This window comes from Podarcis gaigeae, assembly GCF_964106915.1.
Source record: "Podarcis gaigeae genome assembly, chromosome: 10".
Taxonomy (NCBI): Eukaryota; Metazoa; Chordata; class Lepidosauria; order Squamata; family Lacertidae; genus Podarcis; species Podarcis gaigeae.
This window is the reverse complement of record NC_139686.1, coordinates 62,151,544-62,173,958: the sequence shown is the minus strand read 5'-3', so window position 1 is coordinate 62,173,958 and position 22,415 is coordinate 62,151,544.

Below are 22,415 nucleotides of genomic sequence, written 5' to 3'. Positions count from 1 at the left end.
GCATGAAGGCCGGTGAAGGTTAACCACCAGCAGGGGGAGTCCTGCTGAAGTACGTCAACTAGAATCCCCCCGGGGTCACCGATCGGGGGCGTGCCTTAGACCCACACCTCCATAGGCTTCGGACAGGGCAACGCCCCCCTGGAATCCTTTAATGGACTACCCTTTGCTTTGGGGGAAGCTGATGGCGATTCCTTCCCCCCTCTCATTTGCATAACAATACCCCTACCAATGCCTAACCGCCAATGCCGAAAAATTTGCTACGAGGTAGGTGAAAAACCAAATGGCCGGTGCCAATTGGTCAAGTGGAAAAAATTCCTACCAGGCCCCTTGACGGCGACCAACTGAAGTCCATAGCAGGGTGGGCAGGGTAGGAAACCGGAGAAGCTGGAACGTGGCAGAGAGGAAAATCCTCGGGCGCGCCTGCCCTAAATACCCCAGGCCACGCCTCTCTGGCCAGCCAATTGACTGGTCATGTCGATGACGCGCCCGAGGATTCCCTCATTCTCGCTGGGGCTGTGAGTCAGCCCCGCGTGCATGGGGAGAGGGTGGGGCCCGCAACCCCACCTCCTCTCCAGCTCGGAAGTGGCTTTGTAACCACAGGACTTCAGGAACATGAAGGGAGCAATTCCCTGTGACACAGTTTTATAGGTCTTCCGAAATGGTGGATTGACCTCCAATAGTGGCGATGAAAAAGAAGGGCTTGCTCCAATAGTGGCGATGAAAGACTTCTGGAGGCGGCGCAAAATGGCAATGGCGGTCCTCTTTACTCTGTGAAGAGGGGCTCCGCGAAAAAGGGTCGTCCGCTGCGGCAAAGCGGAGACCCATTAAGAAAAACCACAGGCAGAGCGAGCCTGTGGCCGTGGGACTCGGCGGGCGCCAAAAGCCCCCCCAGAAACGAAGAAGGGACCCCGTAAGGGGCTCCGGAACGTGAAAGGGGGAGCGGCTCTGTGAGTTCATCGCTCTTTTCGTGGAAGCAAAGCCGCGCTGCTGCTGCTGATGAGCGCTGACCTTTCTTCTTGAAAACATCGAAATTGGCTGCAACATACCCGTGAGTAAGGGGAACTAAATATTGGACTAAAATTCAGGAATTTGGCTGAAAACGGGAGGCGAGTAACAGGAAGTCCGTCTCCCGATCTTGCTAACTATCAAAGCAACGGTTCAGAAGTGCGCTGAAGCGTCCAAAAGGGATCGTAAAGGCAAAACAAGGGCGCATTGATAGACTTTGTATTGAAAAGACAAGTGGGAAATCTTTGTAAAATTTGTGGACTTTACTTTTGGAACTTTCTTCCTAATTTGGAGCTATGCGGAGCTAAAAGGGACAACCCAGTTGTCGGACTGTCAGAGCGCAAAAGAGAACTGTCAAACTGCTGATACTGTTATTGGAGTTTAAACTGTTACATAGACTGAGATATTAACACTTAGACATTGTTGCTGGGACCCTTCTTGACACCTTGTGGCCTTTTTCCAAGAAATAGAAAGCCCGGGGGACCTTCCTTTTGTGCTCTGGAACTACTAAGATTTAATATAGGGAATATAAGAACTTCAATGGCGGAAAAGAGTTCTCTCTTTCCTTGAAACTTTGAAACACCCCCCCCCCCCGAGGATTGTGGAGACATAGAGGCCTGGGAACTGTATTTTATTGTGACTTTCTGTGGTTTAATTGTTTACACTCTGGACTTGTCTGACTCATGGAATAAAAGATAATTTGACCTTGAACAGAGGCAGGTGTGGAATGAGCGGCTCAGGGAGAACAAGAGCAGCCAAAGCTAAAGAAAAAGAAAAGAAACCGGTGCAACTTGTTCAAACAACCCTAACTCATCAACGTAGATCATCTGTTCCAACTGTGCTGACAACACAGGAGGTGGAAGTTGAAGAGCCTGCTGCAGAAGATATGGCAACTGGAGGATCTGAAACAGTCCTGAAACAAATTTTGGAACAACTGGCAATTTTAAATCAAAAAGTGGACAATCAATCATCAAAAATTGACCAAGCTACATCCTCTATTAGTAAATTATCTGATCAGGTTTCCTAGCACACTCAGGCAATTGAGAAATTGCAAGGAGCCACGGCTGAAAACTATAAACTAGCTGTGGAAGCCAGTCAAAAAGCAGAACAGGCAAACAAAAAGGTTGATGAGATTAAGGGGGAAGTAAGGCCTCTGAAAAGACAGGTAGGGGAACAACAAGCCTACCTGTCATTGGTTGAACTGAAAAGTAAGGAAAATAATCTCAGGTTAAGGGCCATCCCAGAACTGGAGGAAGGAAATTTAGAGGGATTCTTGACACTTTTGTTCTCCAAATTCTGGGGGATTGAGGAAGACAAGGATTTCAAAATTGTGACGGCTTTTAGACTGGGAAAATCGATAAAGAAAGACAAGTCCAGAGACTGTTTGGTTATTCTGAGATCAAGAGAGGAAAGAGACAAGATACTAGGCCTTCATTTTAAAAAATCTTTGGAGATAGAAGGTAAAAAGGCAGAAATTTATAGAGACATACCTAAACATCTTTTGGATCTTAGGACCACTTACACAGATCTGACCAAACTGCTGAGATATAACACAATTCCTTATAGGTGGGAGTTTCCGCAAGGACTATCATTTACTTACAAAGGAAGGAAAGTAAGAATTAAAACACCTGAGGACCAACAGAAGTTCCTACACGACCACGAGGAGGACCTCCGAAAGGAGCCGCAGCTTCTTGGCCACCACCACCACCGGGACCATCTCCAAAACCTACACCGTCTGGATCTGGACCAGCACTACCACCTCCGGGATCGGAGGGAAACCTAGACACCCCATTGTAGGACCCACCAATTAGACCAGGATGTCTTTGCAGCTTCTTAGTTGGAATATAAATGGTGGAAATTCTCCGGAAAAAAGAAGAAAAGTATTTCATATTTAGAAAAAAGAACAATTGGACATTATTTGCCTGCAAGAAACACATGTGACAAGGCTCCACAGAAAAGTGCTAATTAACAAAAGATTAGGCCAAGAATTTATTTCTTCGGATAAAGTCAAGAAAAGAGGAGTGGTGATATATGCAAAGGAGAGCCTGTCACCGAAATTTTTATTTAAAGATGAACACGGCAGAATTTTGGCGATTGAAATCCAGACACAAGGAGAAAAATTTTTGATATTAGGAATATATGCCCCAAATGAAGGAAAATCGGAATTTTTTAGGAAGCTGCATGAGATTATGCTGGACTACTTAGATTACAACAACATCATCATGTTGGGCGACATGAATGGGGTTGTGTCTGTAAACATGGATAAGTCGCAAAGCGCTAACATAACGAAAGATGGTAGACTACCTAAAACTTTTTTTGAAATGACTGACAATGTGGACTTAATTGACATATGGAGGGTTAAGAACCCCCTAGGAAAAGAAGGAACTTTCTTTTCTGAAGCTCATCTGACATGGACACGAATCGACCAAATATGGATAACTAGAGGACTGGCACCCAAGACTAGAAAGGTGGAAATCTGCCCAAAAACCTGCTCCGACCATAACGCTTTGAAAATGGAACTGAGACTAAATACAACCGGATCCTTTAGATGGAAAATGAATGACACCTTACTAAGGGACGAGAAGATTGTTAAGAAGGCCCAAAAAACCTTAAAGGACTATTTTGAGATAAATTTAAATACCACTGTGGAAAAAAGAACAATCTGGGACGCAAGTAAAGCAGTCATGAGAGGGTTTCTAATACAACAAAATACGATCAAGAAAAAGCTCTGGAATGAAAAGAAGGAGAAGATATTGGAAAAAATAAGAGATGGAGAGAAAAAACTAAGATCCAGGCCCAAGTCGAAGGAAGTGCTGAGAGAAGTGAAATTTTTCCAAGCACAATATTTGAAATTGATAAATCAAGAGGTGGAATGGAAAATTAAACAAATGAAACAAAGATCTTTTGAATCAGCAAATAAGTGTGGGAAACTGCTAGCATGGCAGTTGAAAAAGAGACAAAAACTCAATACAGTTACAAATCTAGAGATTGAAGGGAGAATGGTTCAGAAACCCGAGGAAATTAGAAAGTGCTTCCAGAGATATTTCAAAGAACTTTATTCACAAGGGCCACAGAAAGATTCGGAGGTGGACCAATTTCTTAAAACCAACGGATTACAGAAAATACCTCAGGAAATGAGAACAATCCTGAATAGTAATATCACACAGCAAGAAATTGAAAGTGCCATTCAGAACCTCCAATTAGGCAAATCTCCAGGCCCCGATGGACTTACCTCCAAATATTATAAGGTTCTGAAGGACTATTTGATACAACCTTTGTTGGAGGTCTGTAACCAGATTATGGAGGGGAGGAAGGCACCGGAAACGTGGAAAGAAGCCTTCATCACATTGATACCCAAACTAGAAACTGAAAAGACCCAGCTTAAGAACTACCGGCCCATCTCACTCCTAAATGTGGATTACAAAATTTTTGCAGACATTTTGGCAAGTAGGTTTAAAAAAGTGCTTAATGAAGTGATCCATAAGGACCAGGCAGGCTTTCTCCCTGGTAGGCATTTGTTTGACAACACAAGAAACATCATCGACATTTTGGAACTTTTACAAACAAATCTCAACACTAGAACGGTGTTAATCTTTATTGATGCGGAGAAAGCCTTTGACAACATTTCTTGGATGTTCATGAAGAAAAATTTGGAAGGGATGGGAGTGGGGCGGGGGTTTGAAAATGGAATAGAAGCAATATATTCAGAACAAAAAGCCAAATTGATAGTAAACAATGTGGTGACAGAGGAGTTTAAAATTGAAAAAGGGACACGGCAGGGGTGCCCTCTATCCCCCCTATTGTTTATTTCAGTTCTGGAGGTGCTATTGAACATGATTAGAAAGGACCGGTTGGTACAGGGAATTGAGGTCGGAGTGAAACAATATAAATTGAAAGCATTTGCAGATGACCTGGTATTAACATTACAGGAGCCAGTCTCTAGTACTAAAAGAGTGTTAGAATTAATTTCTGACTTTGGTCGGGTGGCGGGATTTAAGCTGAACAAGCAAAAAACTAAGGTTTTAGCAAAAAATTTGACAACTACAGAAACAGATGAGTTCCTGAAAGAAACAGAACTAAATATGGTTAAAAAAGTAAAATACCTAGGGGTGTATCTGACCTCCAAAAATTTGAATTTGTTTAAAGACAACTACGAGAAATGTTGGTCAGAAATCAAAAGAGATTTGGAAACATGGTCAAGATTGAAACTTTCCTTGTTGGGCCGAATAGCAGCTATAAAAATGAATGTATTGCCAAAAATGTTATTTTTGTTTCAGGCCCTATAAATCGTGGACAAGGTGGAATGTTTTGGAAAGTGGCAGAAGGATATTTCTAAGTTTGTTTGGCAGGGCAAAAAGCCCCGAATAAAGTTTAAAATATTAACTGATGCGAAAGAAAGAGGGGGATTTGCCCTGCCAGACTTGAGGTTATATTATGAATCTGCAGCCTTCTGCTGGTTGAAAGATTGGATCTTACTGGAAAACACTGATGTCCTAGATCTGGAAGGGTTTGACAATGCTTTTGGGTGGCATGCATATTTGTGGTATGACAAGGTTAAAGTGCACAAATTGTTTAAAAACCACATTGTTAGGAGAGCAATTTTAATGGTCTGGACAAAATATAAAGACTTATTGGAGAGTAAGACTCCGAGGTGGCTCTCACCGGTGGAGGCCAAGACACGTAAGAGACTTAACATGGAGGCCAATTGGCCTAAATATGGGGAAATAATTGAAAAAATTGGAGACAATTGGAGGTTGCAGAGCTTGGAAAAATTAAAAAACAAGGTGCGAGATTGGTTGCACTATGCACAAATTCAAGAGGTTTTTAAAGTAGACAAGAAGGTTGGATTCCAGGTGGAAAAATCGAAACTAGAGACAGAACTGCTAGAGCCAAAAAGTAAACTACTTTCGAGAATGTATAACCTGCTGCTTAAATGGAATACTCAGGATGAGACAGTCAAATCCGCCATGATAAAATGGGCGCAGGATTTGGGGCATAACATTATGTTTGAAGACTGGGAAAGGTTATGGAACACCGGAATGAAATTTACGGCATGTAGTGCCTTGAAGGAAAACATTATGAAAATGGTATACCGGTGGTACATGACCCCAGTCAAGCTTGCTAAGATATATCACCTGTCTGACAATAAATGTTGGAAATGTAATGAGGCGGAAGGGACATTCTTTCACCTCTGGTGGACCTGCCCGAAAGTGAAGGCCTTTTGGGAGATGATTCATAATGAACTAAAAAAGGTACTTAGATTTACCTTACCTAAGAAACCGGAGGCCTTTCTCCTGGGCATGGTGGACCAGAGAGTGCTTAAGAAAGATAGAACTTTTTTTATGTACGCCACTACAGCAGCAAGGATCCTGATTGCAAAGCATTGGAAGACACAAGATCTACCCACGCTGGAGGAATGGCACACGCAGTTGATGGACTATATGGAACTGGCCGAAATGGCTGGCAGAATCCGAGACTTGGGAGAAGAAACAATCGAGGAGGATTGGAAAAAATTTAAGGACTATTTGAAAAAACATTATAAGCTGTACGAATGTTAAAAGATGCACCTTTTAGGAAATTCTAGCTTCAGCAATGATAAATTAATGAAATGGAAATTAAGGCACAAGAAGTCAGAGGTAGAATAATGAAATAACTTTATTGTGTTTAAATGAAAAGGTACATGATTTGGGGTATAACACATTTGATATTAGGTAACATGATAAAATGAAGGATACAATAAGTATTGAAACAAGGTAACAAATTGCTGATGTTCTGTATTACAGAGAATGCAGGGTTGGGAGGATGTGGGGAAGTCCATTAGATTTGATGGAAAAAAGAACACGGAAATTTGTAACTTTTCTATTTTATTTCTATAATCTGTTTTCTATTCTTTTTTCTGTACTTTATAAACGCAATAAAAATATTATAAAAAAAAAACAATAGTGGCGATGCAAAAGAAGGGCTTGCTTCACCAGTCATGCAATCTATGTGGTGCGACTCATGCAACACGTTGGCGATTAATATACACAGAATAATAATGATATATTCTTTATCAACCTTCTGAGAAAAATACAAACATTAAACAAAGCCACAGAGACTTACGAACTACCTAACCTAAGATGAACTTATAATGTCTGGTTTCAATGGATTTTTCAAATGCTTAACTCAGTCTTTTAGATAAGTTCATGAACATACCAACAAATGGTAGGTTCGGTGTTATTCACAATACCGAGAGATGGTAGTAGAGTTGTAGATAGATATTAATGAAGTTGTAGATGACAGGGTGCTGGCGTTTTGCACCTGTTTGGCCCTGGCAGTCCAGAGGCCACTGTTCGCCCCTGATGGGGCCCCATTAACTGGGGCTTGCAGGTAGCACACTCCTAAAATAGTTTTCTGGGCTTCTTCAGTGGTCTAATCTCAAAGTCTTGATGTGTATATTGAAATTCACTGATAACAATTCAAACCAAATCTTATTAGAAATAGCTTAATGCACTTCCAAATGATCAATTAAATCAAAAATACATATTCATTAGACATAAAATCAAACTTACAACAGAAATTTATACATATTCTTACATCTTATAGAGAATACAGTGGTACCTCGGGTTACAGACTCCGCTAACCCAGAAATAGTACCTCAGGTTAAGAACTTTGCTTCAGGATGAGAACAGAAATCGTGCTCTGGCGGCGCAGCAGCAGTGGGAGACCCCATTAGCTAAAGTGGTGCTTCAGGTTAAGAACAGTTTCAGGTTAAGAAGAGACCTCCGGAACGAATTAAGTACTTAACCCGAGGTACCACTGTAACCCTGTTTGGATCTGGATATAAATACACTCCTTCATTACTAATTGCTCAACAGGTGTTTAACATTGGTAAAAAATGAGGAGGTGTAGGAAAGGATGAAGGGAAGGGTGAGGTAGATGCTGACAATACTTACAGCACATGTATTTCACATACAGATTTCAATGCCCATAACTATGGTCAAATCTATGCTATCTGTGTGGGCAAATGCTCAAACCTGTCAGGTGCACGACTGCCAACGTAGGAGTGAAATCTGAGATTGAAATGGCTAAGTCAGGGAAGAACTTGAACCTCCTTTGCAGCTGCAGGCACGTATAGGAGCCTTCGTGATGTTTTCAAAACCCTGGTATAAGAACTCTGGCAGACGGTGGCGGAGGAAGCCAATTGGGCACCTGGGGCGGTGCCAGCCACCCATGGGGCGGTGCAAACCAGGGCAGGATGCTCTGTGGGGCTTCCAAGGAGTCTGCCTGCCTCCTCCCACTCAGCTGACCTACAGGTGGGCAGACCGTTTGGGCAGCGCAGAGCCTGTGTGCGCCCAAGCCACCGCGTCTCTCCCAGGGCAGTGACAAGCCCAAGGTCACCCAGCAGCTGCATGAGGAGGAGCAGGGAATCAAACTCAGTTCACCAGATTACAAGTCCACTGCTCTTAACCACTACACCACACTGGCTCTCAACACTTAATCCGTTCCGGAAGTCTGTTCCAAAACCAAAGCGTTCCAAAACCAAGGCGCGCTTTCCCATAGAAAGTAATGCAAAATGGATTAATCCGTTCCAGACTTTTGAAAACAACTCCTAAAACAACAATTTAACATGAATTTTACCATCTAACGAGACCATTGATCCATAAAATGAAAGCAATAAACAATGTACTGCAGTCACACAATCCATCCATCAGTAGCTGAACTGGGTTCCACACAGCCACAAAAACAAAACAAAAAGATCCACAGAAGCAAAAACACAAAATAAGTAGCAAAAACAGACAGACCTCAGTGTATCACTCAAAACAGAAGTGTGGCACTCAAAACGGAGCACGTTCGGCTTCCAAAAAAAGTTTGCAAACCGGAACACTTACTTCCGAGTTTGCAGTGTTCAGGTTCCAAGTTGTTTGAGTACCAGGGCATTTGGGAACCAAGGATAATATGGAGGACTATTGAGGTTCAGTGCAGGATTCCAAAAGCTTTGCTATATATCAGTTATCTGTATCCCAGTGGTCTCAAACTGTTTGTGGAGCACTGATGACAGGGTAAGACCACAGACTTGGGCACACTTGCCAAGGAATGAGTTCCATTAAATTCAAATTGGCTTGCTTCTGGTTGACATATATAGGATTACACTGCAAAGAGGTGTTTCTGAACTAAGAGAAGCTATGTCTGTGGAGCTAGATTTGCTGATTCAGACAGCAGGTGGCACCAGGCATTGTAAGACGGCTCTGTTTCACTGATCTAGGAACGGGGAAACTGCCTTATAGCAAGTCAGAACACTAGACTATCTATCTTTCAGGGTAGATAAAAATAAATGATTAAAAAATGAATAAATCAGATTTTCTCAATTTAAATAGGATTAAAAAAAATATTAAATTGGATTTTTAAAATAAAATGCTTTTGGAAGAAAAATCTTCCTAAAGATAATTAAATAGAAAAGTTACATTATAGTCCAAAGGCTATTCATCAGGAAAAAACAATTTGTTTTAAGCTTTTCATGTGTGCTAAAACTCAAAGGTTTTTTTTAAAAAACAGTTTAATCACATCAGTTAACAAACATGGATACATTTGCTATAATGTTATTGTTTTAGTTAAATAAATTGTTTAAATTGTTATTAAGGAAATGATTATTTTTCTCCTTCCAATAAAGCACAGCAGAAAAATTGTCCAAATATAAACAGTTAACTTATTAAACCTCACAATAATTTCACAATTATCTGTCTATGTATTTCTAATAGTATAACCAAATCAGTAATTTTTGATATAACTGTAAAAACTACTCTGAAAATGTATTATTCCAAAAATGAAACCTTCATCTGGCTTTAAATATTAAGATCATACCAGCAAGAATGAGTCTTTCTGTAAAAAAAATGATTTAAATCAAGTCTTACTGACTAGCGATTTAAATCGTGATTTAAATCAAACCCACCCTGCTATCTTTATTGTCTATATTTCTTGGGTTTCAGGCACAAATCTTTATAGTCCTTTGTGTTCTGCCACAAATTTACAGCCCTTTTCCTTAAATGAGACCTATTTCCAGTTATGTGATATACTCAGAGAAGACCCACTACGACCAATTAACTTAAGTCCATTGATTACATTGGATCTACTCTGAGAAGGACTTAGATGACCATCACCTCAGGTTTGTAACCATGCAATGTGAAGTGAGAGCTGGACCATAAAGAAGGCTGATCACCGAATAATTGATGCTTTTGAATTATGGTGCTGGAGAAGACTCTTGAGAGTCCCATGGACTGCAAGAAGATCAAACCTATCCATCCTGAAGGAAATCCGCCCTGAGTGCTCACTGGAAGGACAGATCCTGAAGCTGAGGCTCCAATACTTTGGCCACCTCATGAGAAGAGAAGACTCCCTGGAAAAGACCCTGATGTTGGGAAAGAGAAGGGGACGACAGAGGACGAGATGCTTGGACAGTGTTCTCGAAGCTACCAGCATGAGTTTGACTAAACTGCGGGAGGCAGTGGAAGACAGGAGTGCCTGGCGTGCTCTGGTCCATGGGGTCACGAAGAGTCAGACACGACTAAACAACTAAACAACAACAACAATGTGAGCAAAAGCATCTGTACTCACTTCCAGTAGGTTCAAAAGGATTTACACCTTAGTAAGTATGCCTAGGATTGCATTTCTCTTTTAAATGGCGTTAGCCTTTCTTGCCACAACATCACACTGTTGATGGATGTTCTTGAGGAATGAAGATGGACCACAAATAAATCAAGATTCTGTTCAGAAATGAAACTGCTTGGCTACGTCACTATGACAGATCTCTTATTTGTGGCATCAGAATATTTACAGTCCACAAGATTCCTTGAAATTTGGATTGCAAATATTTGAGATCAAGAGTGCAATGATTCTTTTTACCTTGGTCTTCATTTGAACATATGAAATATTGTTCCGTCTAATTCAGTATTGTCTACTCTACGGTGTCTGATAGCAGTGCTTCAAAATCATTGCCAGGGGACTGAATTGGGGGCAAAACGTTTGTTCCGCCACTGCATTTATGGAACCTGTTTAATCGTTAAATCTGGCCCAAATTTCCCTCCTTAACCATCTTCATTCACTGTTTAATGTGCTGCCTGCTGAGAAATCCCATCCTTACAAAGCTTGGAAAACAGACAGAATAGCCAAATGTTTGCAATAAAATATGCACTGGAAGTTTGGGAAACATGTTATCATGTTACTTTCCCATTATCACCATTTTACATGCTGAGAAATAGAGTGACTGGCAAACTCTGAACTGAGTCGCTCCAGCCTTTGGATGTGGGCTCTAGTTAATTCAGATCCATGTCAAACTTCAAGTAAAATACATGGGCATCTAAAATAGGTCCTCATAGGACCTAAATTGTGTGTGTGTGTGTGAATAATTTCATTTGTTTGTTTTAAGTCATAGATATAAGTGTAAGGCAAAAAGTGTATCCTGAGGCCATTGTGGGCCCAATGGCACCATGACAACATATTACTACCATAATCTCATGTTGTAGCACCCTGCTTGTGGTTAACGCTTAGCTGGAATGAAATATTCAACGCAGCAATAGAGAAATTAAAATAATAATTTATTTGTCAGACAAATAAATGAGAGGCACAGTGGTATATGGTTACCAAGCTCTGGCCTGGCCTCCTGCCATTCTGGCCAGCACTTATATTTCCTTAATCCAGCCCCCTTGCTCCTCCTTTGGCTGCCTCTGTCCAATCAGCCTGGTTGAAATTCCTATTGGCTGTTTGCTAGAACCAATCACAAAAGATACACCCATTTCCTTCTGTCCTTTTATGGGACACAAAGAGCTATATATTCTTCCATCTATAAATGACAAATAAGTAGTAATATATTTTACATGTGTCTCAACAAGGAATCTTAATTACCAGCTCACCTCTTGCCCTCCTTGCCCTATTGCCTTCCAAAACAGATGGTTAATCTTAAATTTTTATCTTCAAGGATCTTGAGTTCACATCAACATTGAAAGATCTCCTTCATTTGAAGGTTTCTAAACAAAAAGGCCTGACAACTATATATCAGGAGTGCTCGATGGCGTCTCCTGTCTGGCAGGAGGCTGGGCTCATTTGCCCTTCTGGTCTCCTATTGCAATATGACTCTATGAAATAAGAATCTAGCATTTCTTAAATCCTTTGCATAATTACATTTAAGCTAATATATTTCATACATTATCATAGGTAGCCTTTTAAAAGGAAAAGAAATCTTAAAAGGATCTCAGTTTAAGAAAGAAACAGCTTTAGAAAAGACTTTCCCAAAAATGCTCTCTTTCTTCCAGCCAGACCAGTTGCTTTTCTTTTCCATTTGCTCTTGGCCTTTTTAACCTTAGGAAGAAGATATGGCTCATTTTACTGGGAGGCACATGGTATTATTTTACTATTTACCAACCCTTAATTTGTTTATCTCTGCTTTTTTTATCTTCTGTAACATGCAAGGTCAGTGTCCTCGCTCTCAGCCTGTAATTCCCTTTTTATGACTTTGAGAATTGTTTTCTGCTATAAATCAGGGGCCCCCCTTGTCTTAGGAGGAAAAACATTGCCAAGGTTCTCTAGTCTTCTGCCTGGCATGAAACATTTGAAAATCTTTAAGCTCATTTTAAGATTCAGGCCCTGATCAAAATATATAAGCTCTGATAAAAAATGCAGGCTTATGATTAGATGCCTCATTAGATGCCTCAATGTGACTTTTGAAAGAAAGGCACAAGATCTCCTTAAGTAGGCATTAGACTTTGAAACAATAATTGCACAGAAGAATTATGCGATTCACACACACACACACACACACACACTTCAGAAACAGTGCCTATGTGTTTTATTTGCCCAGGAAATAATAGGGTTGGGTGTTTGTTATGTACTGAGCTGAATCCTAGAACATAAGATCCAGAATGCAGCAGTCTGATTGGTCCGCAGGAGCCACCCAATCCAGCTCCAGGTGGAAGTTAATCAGCGACCTGATTGGCCTGCAGGAGCAGCCAATCAGGCTTCTGGAGGAAGTGAATCCACAACCTGATTGGCCTACAGGAGCAGCCCGGAATTAACCAATCAAGCAGGGCCCATTGTGTAAATAAGCTATATATAGCTAGACGTTTTGGGGGAAGTTTCATTCATTGCTACTACGAGCTGAATAAACAGCATGAAATTCACACTCGACTCTGAGTGTTTTTCAGTGTTGGTGGTGGTTCTGAATGAGAAAATGATGCTCATGGCCTCCTTTTCTTGCACTGTGTTCCCAGTCCAGATACCTACCCTTCGCTACTTGTAAAAATTTAAAGAAGCCAGAAATGCATTCACGCACCTCTGTTTTCATATCCAGTTTGTGCCTAAGGCAGCCACCTCAGTCCTTGCTCAACTGGGAGCAAGTCCCACTGAATTCAACAGGTCTTCTGAGTAGACATATTTACTGCGTACTGTCATAGAAAAAGAATGCTCTGGCTGAGACTATGAATATCTTCGGAAGTCAGATTTTTGATGAAATTGTGACCCCGGGGCTTAGGCATTTTTTCAAAAAAATATTTTTCTGCCGGTTAAGTTGTCCATGAATGATTTCTTGCCCTGTGATGAAAAGCCTTGTGTTTTGAGTGCCAAAACTTGCAGAGGAGCATTTGCAACTGTTTGGCACCATTTTTGAGTGAATTGCCGAAAGTCAGATTTTTGATGAAATTGTGACCCCGGGGCTTAGGGATTTTATCAAAAAATATTTTTCTGCCGGTTAAGTTGTCAAGGGTTGATTTCTTGTCCTGTGATAAAAAGCCTTGTGTTTCGACTGCCAAAACTTTCAGGGGTGCATTTGCAACCGTGTGGCAGCATTTTTGAGTGAATTGCCGAAAGTCTGATTTTTGATGAAATTGTGACCCCGGGGCTTAGGGATTCTTCCAAAAAAATATTTTTCTGCCGGTTAAGTTGTCGAGGGTTGATTTCTTGTCCTGTGATAAAAAGCCTTGTGTTTCGACTGCCAAAACTTTCATGGGAGCATTTGCAACCGTGTGGCACCATTTTTGAGTGAATTGCCGAAAGTCAGATTTTTGATGAAATTGTGACCCCGGGGCTTAGGGATTTTTTCAAAGAAATCTTTTTCTGCCGGTTAAGTTGTGGAGGGCTGATTTCTTGTTCTGTGATAAAAAGCCTTCGGTTTCGACGGCCAAACCTTTCAGGGGAGCATTTTCAACCGTGTGGCACCATTTTTGAGTGAATTGCCGAAAGTCAGATTTTTGGTGAAATTGTGACCCCGGGGCTTAGGGATTTTTTCAAAAAAATATTTTTCTGCCGGTTAGTTGTCAAGGGTTGATTTCTTGCCCTGTGATGAAAAGCCTTGTGTTTCGACTGCCAAAACTTTCAGGGGAGCATTTGCAACCGTGTGGCACCATTTTTGAGTGAATTGCCGAAAGTCAGATTTTTGGTGAAATTGTGACCCCGGGGGTTAGGGATTTTTTCAAAAAATATTTTTCTGCCGGTTAAGTTTTCGAGGGCTGATTCCCTGTCCTGTGATAAAAAGCCTTCGGTTTCGACCGCCAAAGCTTTCAGGGGAGCATTTGCAACCGTGTGGCACCATTTTTGAGTGAATTGCCGAAAGTCAGATTTTTGGTGAAATTGTGACCCTGGGGCTTAGGGATTTTTTCAAAGAAATCTTTTTCTGCCGGTTAAGTTGTGGAGGGCTGATTTCTTGTTCTGTGATAAAAAGCCTTGTGTTTCGACGGCCAAACCTTTCAGGGGAGCATTTGCAACCGTGTGGCACCATTTTTGAGTGAATTGCCGAAAGTCAGATTTTTGATGAAATTGTGACCCCGGGGCTTTGGGATTTTTTCAAAAAAATCGTTTTCTGCCGGTTAAGTTGTGGAGGGCTGATTCCCTGTCCTGTGACAAAAAGCCTTGTGTTTCGACTGCCAAAACTTTCAGGGGAGCATTTGCAGCCGTGTGGCACCATTTTTGAGTGAATTGCCGAAAGTCAGATATTTGATGAAATTGTGACCCCGGGGCTTAGGGATTTTTTCAAAAAATATTTTTCTGCCGGTTAAGTTGTGGAGGGCTGATTTCTTGCCCTGTGATGAAAAGCCTTGTGTTTCGACGGCCAAACCTTTCAGGGGAGCATTTGCAACCCTGTGGCACCATTTTTGAGTGAATTGCCAAAAGTCAGATTTTTGATGAAATTGTGACCCTGGGGCTTAGGGATTTTTTCAAAGAAATCTTTTTCTGCCGGTTAAGTTGTGGAGGGCTGATTTCTTGCCCTGTGATGAAAAGCCTTGTGTTTCGACGGCCAAACCTTTCAGGGGAGCATTTGCAACCGTAGACAATAAAGATAGCAGGGTGGGTTTGATTTAAATCACGATTTAAATCGCTAGTCAGTAAGACTTGATTTAAATCATTTTTTTTACAGAAAGACTCATTCTTGCTGCTATGATCTTAATATTTAAAGCCAGATGAAGGTTTCATTTTTGGAATAATACATTTTCAGAGTAGTTTTTACAGTTATATCAAAAATTACTGATTTGGTTATACTATTAGAAATACATAGACAGATAATTGTGAAATTATTGTGAGGTTTAATAAGTTAACTGTTTATATTTGGACAATTTTTCTGCTGTGCTTTATTGGAAGGAGAAAAATAATCATTTCCTTAATAACAATTTAAACAATTTATTTAACTAAAACAATAACATTATAGCAAATGTATCCATGTTTGTTAACTGATGTGATTAAACTGTTTTTTAAAAAAACCTTTGAGTTTTAGCACACATGAAAAGCTTAAAACAAATTGTTTTTTCCTGATGAATAGCCTTTGGACTATAATGTAACTTTTCTATTTAATTATCTTTAGGAAGATTTTTTTTCAAAAAATCTTTTTCTGCCGGTTAAGTTGTGGAGGGCTGATTCCCTGTCCTGTGATAAAAAGACTTCTGTTTCGACTGCCAAAACTTTCAGGGGTGCATTTGCAACCATGTGGCAGGATTTTTGAGTGAATTGCCGAAAGTCTGATTTTTGATGAAATTGTGACCCCGGGGCTTAGGGATTCTTCCAAAAAAATATTTTTCTGCCGGTTAAGTTGTCGAGGGTTGATTTCTTGTCCTGTGATAAAAAGCCTTGTGTTTCGACTGCCAAAACTTTCATGGGAGCATTTGCAACCGTGTGGCACCATTTTTGAGTGAATTGCCGAAAGTCAGATTTTTGATGAAATTGTGACCCCGGGGCTTAGGGATTTTTTCAAAGAAATCTTTTTCTGCCGGTTAAGTTGTGGAGGGCTGATTTCTTGTTCTGTGATAAAAAGCCTTCGGTTTCGACGGCCAAACCTTTCAGGGGAGCATTTTCAACCGTGTGGCACCATTTTTGAGTGAATTGCCGAAAGTCAGATTTTTGGTGAAATTGTGACCCCGGGGCTTAGGGATTTTTTCAAAAAAATATTTTTCTGCCGGTTAGTTGTCAAGGGTTGATTTCTTGCCCTGTGATGAAAAGCCTTGTGTTTCGACTGCCAAAACTTTCAGGGGAGCATTTGCAACCGTGTGGCACCATTTTTGAGTGAATTGCCGAAAGTCAGATTTTTGGTGAAATTGTGACCCCGGGGGTTAGGGATTTTTTCAAAAAATCTTTTTCTGCCGGTTAAGTTGTGGAGGGCTGATTCCCTGTCCTGTGATAAAAAGCCTTCGGTTTCGACCGCCAAAGCTTTCAGGGGAGCATTTGCAACCGTGTGGCACCATTTTTGAGTGAATTGCCGAAAGTCAGATTTTTGGTGAAATTGTGACCCCGGGGCTTAGGGATTTTTTCAAAAAAATATTTTTCTGCCGGTTAGTTGTCAAGGGTTGATTTCTTGCCCTGTGATGAAAAGCCTTGTGTTTCGACTGCCAAAACTTTCAGGGGAGCATTTGCATCCGTTTGGCACCATTTTTGAGTGAATTGCCAAAAGTCAGATTTTTGATGAAATTGTGACCCCGGGGCTTAGGGATTTTTTCAAAGAAATCTTTTTCTGCCGGTTAAGTTGTGGAGGGCTGATTTCTTGTTCTGTGATAAAAAGCCTTCGGTTTCGACCGCCAAAGCTTTCAGGGGAGCATTTGCAACCGTGTGGCACCATTTTTGAGTGAATTGCCGAAAGTCAGATTTTTGGTGAAATTGTGACCCTGGGGCTTAGGGATTTTTTCAAAAAAATCGTTTTCTGCCGGTTAAGTTGTGGAGGGCTGATTCCCTGTCCTGTGACAAAAAGCCTTGTGTTTCGACGGCCAAACCTTTCAGGGGAGCATTTGCAACCCTGTGGCACCATTTTTGAGTGAATTGCCAAGAGTCAGATTTTTGATGAAATTGTGACCCTGGGGCTTAGGGATTTTTTCAAAGAAATCTTTTTCTGCCGGTTAAGTTGTGGAGGGCTGATTTCTTGCCCTGTGATGAAAAGCCTTGTGTTTCGACGGCCAAACCTTTCAGGGGAGCATTTGCAACCGTGTGGCACCATTTTTGAGTGAATTGCCGAAAGTCAGATTTTTGATGAAATTGTGACCCCGGGGCTTAGGGATTTTTTCAAAAAAATCTTTTTCTGCCGGTTAAGTTGTGGAGGGCTGATTTCTTGTTCTGTGATAAAAAGCCTTGTGTTTCGACGGCCAAACCTTTCAGGGGAGCATTTGCAACCGTGTGGCACCATTTTTGAGTGAATTGCCGAAAGTCAGATTTTTGATGAAATTGTGACCCCGGGGCTTAGGGATTTTTTCAAAAAATCTTTTTCTGCCGGTTAAGGTGTGGAGGGCTGTTTCCCTGTCCTGTTATAAAAAGCCTTCGGTTTCGACCGCCAAAACTTTCAGGGGAGCATTTGCAACCCTGTGGCACCATTTTTGAGTGAATTGCCAAAAGTCAGATTTTTGATGAAATTGTGACCCTGGGGCTTAGGGATTTTTTCAAAAAAATCTTTTTCTGCCGGTTAAGTTGTGGAGGGCTGATTTCTTGTTCTGTGATAAAAAGCCTTGTGTTTCGACGGCCAAACCTTTCAGGTGAGCATTTGCAACCGTGTGGCACCATTTTTGAGTGAATTGCCGAAAGTCAGATTTTTGATGAAATTGTGACCCCGGGGCTTAGGGATTTTTTCAAAGAAATCTTTTTCTGCCGGTTAAGTTGTGGAGGGCTGATTTCTTTTTCTGTGATAAAAAGCCTTGTGTTTCGACGGCCAAACCTTTCAGGGGAGCATTTGCAACCGTGTGGCACCATTTTTGAGTGAATTGCCGAAAGTCAGATTTTTGATGAAATTGTGACCCCGGGGCTTAGGGATTTTTTCAAAAAAATCTTTTTCTGCCGGTTAAGTTGTGGAGGGCTGATTCCCTGTCCTGTGATTAAAGGCCTTCTATTTTGACCGCCAAAGCTTTCAGGGGAGCATTTGCAACCGTGTGGCACCATTTTTGAGTGAATTGCCAAAAGTCAGATATTTGATGAAATTGTGACCCCGGGGCTTAGGGATTTTTTCAAAAAATCTTTTTCTGCCGGTTAAGTTGTGGAGGGCTGATTCCCTGTCCTGTGATAAAAAGACTTCTGTTTCGACTGCCAAAGCTTTCAGGGGAGCATTTGCAACCGTGTGGCACCATTTTTGAATGAATTGCCAAAAGTCAGATTTTTGATGAAATTGTGACCCCGGGGCTTAGGGATTTTTTCAAAAAATCTTTTTCTGCCGGTTAAGGTGTGGAGGGCTGATTCCCTGTCCTGTGATAAAAAGCCTTCGGTTTCGAGCGCCAAACCTTTCAGGGGAGCATTTGCAACCCTGTGGCACCATTTTTGAGTGAATTGCCAAAAGTCAGATTTTTGATGAAATTGTGACCCTGGGGCTTAGGGATTTTTTCAAAGAAATCTTTTTCTGCCGGTTTAGTTGTGGAGGGCTGATTTCTTGTTCTGTGATAAAAAGCCTTGTGTTTCGACGGCCAAACCTTTCAGGGGAGCATTTGCAACCGTTTGGCACCATTTTTGAGTGAATTGCCGAAAGTCAGATTTTTGATGAAATTGTGACCCCGGGGCTTAGGGATTTTTTCAAAGAAATCTTTTTCTGCCGGTTAAGTTGTCGAGGGTTGATTTCTTGCCCTGTGATGAAAAGCCTTGTGTTTCGACGGCCAAACCTTTCAGGGGAGCATTTGCAACCGTGTGGCACCATTTTTGAGTGAATTGCCGAAAGTCAGATTTTTGATGAAATTGTGACCCCGGGGCTTAGGGATTTTTTCAAAAAAATCTTTTTCTGCCGGTTAAGTTGTGGAGGGCTGATTCCCTGTCCTGTGATTAAAGGCCTTCTATTTTGACCGCCAAAGCTTTCAGGGGAGCATTTGCAACCGTGTGGCACCATTTTTGAGTGAATTGCCAAAAGTCAGATATTTGATGAAATTGTGACCCCGGGGCTTAGGGATTCTTTCAAAAAATCTTTTTCTGCCGGTTAAGTTGTGGAGGGCTGATTCCCTGTCCTGTGATAAAAAGACTTCTGTTTCGACTGCCAAAGCTTTCAGGGGAGCATTTGCAACCGTGTGGCACCATTTTTGAATGAATTGCCAAAAGTCAGATTTTTGATGAAATTGTGACCCCGGGGCTTAGGGATTTTTTCAAAAAATCTTTTCCTGCCGGTTAAGGTGTGGAGGGCTGATTCCCTGTCCTGTGATAAAAAGCCTTCGGTTTCGAGCGCCAAACCTTTCAGGGGAGCATTTGCAACCCTGTGGCACCATTTTTGAGTGAATTGCCAAAAGTCAGATTTTTGATGAAATTGTGACCCTGGGGCTTAGGGATTTTTTCAAAGAAATCTTTTTCTGCCGGTTAAGTTGTGGAGGGCTGATTTCTTGTTCTGTGATAAAAAGCCTTTTGTTTCGACGGCCAAACCTTTCAGGGGAGCATTTGCAACCGTTTGGCACCATTTTTGAGTGAATTGCCGAAAGTCAGATTTTTGATGAAATTGTGACCCCGGGGCTTAGGGATTTTTTCAAAGAAATCTTTTTCTGCCGGTTAAGTTGTCGAGGGTTGATTTCTTGCCCTGTGATGAAAAGCCTTGTGTTTCGACTGCCAAACCTTTCAGGGGAGCATTTGCAGCCGTGTGGCACCATTTTTGAGTAAATTGCCAAAAGTCAGATTTTTGATGAAATTGTGACCCCGGGGCTTAGGGATTTTTTCAAAGAAATCTTTTTCTGCTGGTTAAGTTGTGGAGGGCTGATTTCTTGTTCTGTGATAAAAAGCCTTCGGTTTCGACGGCCAAACCTTTCAGGGGAGCATTTTCAACCGTGTGGCACCATTTTTGAGTGAATTGCCGAAAGTCAGATTTTTGGTGAAATTGTGACCCCGGGGCTTAGGGATTTTTTCAAAAAAATATTTTTCTGCCGGTTAGTTGTCAAGGGTTGATTTCTTGCCCTGTGATGAAAAGCCTTGTGTTTCGACTGCCAAAACTTTCAGGGGAGCATTTGCAACCGTGTGGCACCATTTTTGAGTGAATTGCCGAAAGTCAGATTTTTGGTGAAATTGTGACCCTGGGGCTTAGGGATTTTTTCAAAGAAATCTTTTTCTGCCGGTTAAGTTGTGGAGGGCTGATTCCCTGTCCTGTGATACAAAGCCTTCGGTTTCGACCGCCAAAGCTTTCAGGGGAGCATTTGCAACCGTGTGGCACCATTTTTGAGTGAATTGCCGAAAGTCAGATTTTTGGTGAAATTGTGACCCCGGGGCTTAGGGATTTTTTCAAAAAAATATTTTTCTGCCGGTTAGTTGTCAAGGGTTGATTTCTTGCCCTGTGATGAAAAGCCTTGTGTTTCGACTGCCAAAACTTTCAGGGGAGCATTTGCATCCGTTTGACACCATTTTTGAGTGAATTGCCAAAAGTCAGATTTTTGATGAAATTGTGACCCCGGGGCTTAGGGATTTTTTCAAAAAATATTTTTCTGCCGGTTAAGTTGTCGAGGGCTGAATTCTTCTTCTGTGATAAAGAGCCTTCTGTTTTTAGGGCCAAACCTTTCAGGGGAGCATTTGCAACCCTGTGGCACCATTTTTGAGTGAATTGCCAAAAGTCAGATTTTTGATGAAATTGTGACCCTGGGGCTTAGGGATTTTTTCAAAGAAATCTTTTTCTGCCGGTTAAGTTGTGGAGGGCTGATTTCTTGCCCTGTGATGAAAAGCCTTGTGTTTCGACGGCCAAACTTTTCAGGGGAGCATTTGCAACCGTGTGGCACCATTTTTGAGTGAATTGCCGAAAGTCAGATTTTTGATGAAATTGTGACCCCGGGGCTTAGGGATTTTTTCAAAAAAATCTTTTTCTGCCGGTTAAGTTGTGGAGGGCTGATTTCTTGTTCTGTGATAAAAAGCCTTGTGTTTCGACGGCCAAACCTTTCAGGGGAGCATTTGCAACCGTGTGGCACCATTTTTGAGTGAATTGCCGAAAGTCAGATTTTTGATGAAATTGTGACCCCGGGGCTTAGGGATTTTTTCAAAAAATCTTTTTCTGCCGGTTAAGGTGTGGAGGGCTGTTTCCCTGTCCTGTGATAAAAAGCCTTCGGTTTCGACCGCCAAAACTTTCAGGGGAGCATTTGCAACCCTGTGGCACCATTTTTGAGTGAATTGCCAAAAGTCAGATTTTTGATGAAATTGTGACCCTGGGGCTTAGGGATTTTTTCAAAAAAATCTTTTTCTGCCGGTTAAGTTGTGGAGGGCTGATTTCTTGTTCTGTGATAAAAAGCCTTGTGTTTCGACGGCCAAACCTTTCAGGTGAGCATTTGCAACCGTGTGGCACCATTTTTGAGTGAATTGCCGAAAGTCAGATTTTTGATGAAATTGTGACCCCGGGGCTTAGGGATTTTTTCAAAGAAATCTTTTTCTGCCGGTTAAGTTGTGGAGGGCTGATTTCTTGTTCTGTGATAAAAAGCCTTGTGTTTCGACGGCCAAATCTTTCAGGGGAGCATTTGCAACCGTGTGGCACCATTTTTGAGTGAATTGCCGAAAGTCAGATTTTTGATGAAATTGTGACCCCGGGGCTTAGGGATTTTTTCAAAAAAATCTTTTTCTGCCGGTTAAGTTGTGGAGGGCTGATTCCCTGTCCTGTGATTAAAGGCCTTCTATTTTGACCGCCAATGCTTTCAGGGGAGCATTTGCAACCGTGTGGCACCATTTTTGAGTGAATTGCCAAAAGTCAGATATTTGATGAAATTGTGACCCCGGGGCTTAGGGATTTTTTCAAAAAATCTTTTTCTGCCGGTTAAGTTGTGGAGGGCTGATTCCCTGTCCTGTGATAAAAAGACTTCTGTTTCGACTGCCAAAGCTTTCAGGGGAGCATTTGCAACCGTGTGGCACCATTTTTGAATGAATTGCCAAAAGTCAGATTTTTGATGAAATTGTGACCCCGGGGCTTAGGGATTTTTTCAAAAAATCTTTTTCTGCCGGTTAAGGTGTGGAGGGCTGATTCCCTGTCCTGTGATAAAAAGCCTTCGGTTTCGAGCGCCAAA